Source organism: Nycticebus coucang, chromosome 6, assembly GCF_027406575.1.
Source record: "Nycticebus coucang isolate mNycCou1 chromosome 6, mNycCou1.pri, whole genome shotgun sequence".
Classification (NCBI taxonomy): domain Eukaryota; kingdom Metazoa; phylum Chordata; class Mammalia; order Primates; family Lorisidae; genus Nycticebus; species Nycticebus coucang.
In genome coordinates this window covers 43,430,275-43,433,104 of record NC_069785.1, presented here as the reverse complement: position 1 = coordinate 43,433,104, position 2,830 = coordinate 43,430,275, and positions in this window count along the sequence as shown.

Sequence of the window (2,830 nt, the reverse complement as noted above, 5' to 3'; positions counted from 1 at the left end):
ACACCGAAGGTGGCAGATTTGAACCCAGCCCAGCCCAGCTAAATAATAGCTAAACAACTGCAACAACAAAAAATAGCTGGACGTTGTGGCAGGCGCCTATTGTCCCAGCTACTTGGGAAGCTGAGAGAAGAGAATGGCTTAAGCCCAAGAGCTTGAGGTTGCTGTGAGCTGTGACACTACAGCACTCTACTGAGGATGACACAATGAGACTCTGTCTCAAAACAAAACAAAATGAGACAAAACAAACAAAACCCCAAAACCTATGGCTTGACTCCTGTACCTTAGCTGCTAGGGGGCCAGCCACATACACTGGAGCTGGTGGGTTTGAATCCAGCCTGGGCCTGCCAAACAACAATGACAACTACAACCAAAAAATAGCCAGGCATTGTGGCAGGCACTAGTAGTCCCAGCTACTTGGGAGGCTGAGGCAAGAGAATCACTTAAGCCCAAGAGTTTGAGGTTGCTGTGAGCCGTGATGCCACAGCACTCTACCTGGGGTGACATAGTGAGACTCTGTCTCCAAAAAGACAAAAAATAATAGCTGGACATTGTGGCAGGTGCCTTAGTCCCAGTTACTGAGAGGCTGAGACAAGAGAATCGCTTGAGCCCAAGAGTTTGAGGTTGCCATGAGCTATGACACCAGGGCACTCTGCTATGAGAGAGACACTATCTCAGAAAAAAAATAATCAGCTCCAGAACTGATTTATTTTGGAGATTTGGAATATAAGGAATAATAATTTGAAACTGTTCTCAAAACTCTTTTGTAATCTGTTACTTTGAAGTTAGATCCCTGTCTTTCCTGATAGTAGGTATATGCAGGCTTATGAGTTTTTGCTTTCTGGCTTCCTTTTCCTCATTACTGCATAAATTTTATTTTCTTCACCAAGTTGCAATACATGTCACAATGTGCATGCCTAAAAACAGTAATGAAAGAAAATATGTCTCTAGAAGTCTCTAGAACTAAACATACACCTTAATGTCCAGTTTGCTGCCCATTAGCTTGAAAAGGTATTTAGAATTGAAGTGAAGAAAATAACCTTTAAAAGGCACCTGTGGTTCACTGAGTAGGGCGCCGGCCCAATATACCCAGGGTAGTAAGTTCAAACCCGACCCCAGCCAAACTCTAACAAAAAAATAGCCGGGCATTGTGGTGGGCGCCTGTAGTCCCAGCTACTTGGGCGGCTGAGGCAAGAGAATCGCCTAAACCCAGGAGCTGGAGGTTGCTGTGAGCTGTGACATCACAGCACTCTACCAAGGGTGATGTAGTGAGACTGTCTCAAAAAAAACCCCAGCTAACCCCCTCCCTTTTTTTTTTGAGACAGTCTCACTTTGCTGTCTTCGGTAGAGTGCCATGGAGTCATAGCTCACAGCAACTTCAAACTCTTGGGCTCAAGTAATCCTCTTGCCTCAGCCTCCCAAGTTGCTGGGACTACAACTACCCACCACAACACCCAGCTATTTTTAGAGAGGAGGTCTTGCTCTTGGTCAAGCTTATCTTGAAACTCCTGAACTCAAGCAGTCCACCCTTCTTGGTCTCCCAGAGTGCTAGGATTACAGGCATGAGCCACCTCGCACTGCCTACCTCTTTAGAAGAGTTGTCCTAAAATATAACCTCTAGACTTCCCTAGTCCAACATATCCTTGGAACTGAGCCCCTGGCCAAGGTAACCCAAAATGCTCAGGCCAGCTCCCTCATTAATAACCACCCTGAAGCCTGTGCCCTTCTCTGAGGACCCTTTAAATGTATTAATATACAGTGAAAGCTGTAGTATAGTCACTGATCCTTGACTGGAATGGATAAAGTTATGCTCTTTGAGTGAAATCTATTGATTTTGATTTTTCTAATGAGTCATAGAGTAAAGTTAGTCTATGGTATTAATACTAATCAGTGTTAACAATCTTTTGTTAACTTTTAAGGCTGGGCGCAGTGGCTTATGCCTGTAATCCTAGCACTCTGGGAGGCTGAGGCCAGTGAATTTCCTGAGCTCACAGGTTTGAGACCAGCCTGAGCCAGAGTGAGATCCCTTTCTCTAAAAATAACTGGGCGTTGTGCCATGTGCCTGTAATCCCAGCTACTCAGAAGGCCGAGGAAAAAGAATCGCTTGAGCCCAAGAGTTTGAGGTTTCTGTGAGTTATGACGCCATGGCACTATACTAAGGGCCACAAAGTGAGACTGTCTCAAAAAAAAAAAAAAAGGACTAATGAGTGTCTAAATTGAGTGAATAAACATCCTGCATTCTAAACTGCCTGTTGAATCAGCTTCCCAGAGAACCCAACCTGTGAACGTTTACCATTATTAATTGTAAAATTAGGATAATGATAATAACTGTTTGTCTGGGTTCCTATAGGTTTGTGACTTTTTTCTTTTCTTTTTTTTTTTTTTAGGACACATTAAAATTTGCTTTAATACTTCTTTGGGGGAAAAAAATCACAATTTTTGTGAATGAACAAGAAACATTTTTATGATATTTTTATCTACCATGCCATGAATTCATAGGGAAGAGGTTCCAGTAGCTCAGGGAGGCACCTTGCCATTGAATGTGACAAAGTGTTGATTGACTTTTGAATTCATGGGAAATAGGTTCCAGCACCTTGTATCACTGTTACATGGGGACTATTGGTTATCCTGTGTGCTATGCTGTACACTTATTATGCCGTGAGCTCATGGGGAATAAATAGGTTCTTGTACCTAAAAACATGGGTCCACTGGTACTCCTGTGTGCTATGTTATATGCTTATTATGCCATGAATTCATAGGGAATGGGTTCCAGGAGCTCAGGCTCCATCCATTAGTTCTCACAAAGTGGGTTTCTCTGGGTGGCGCAGGCTGG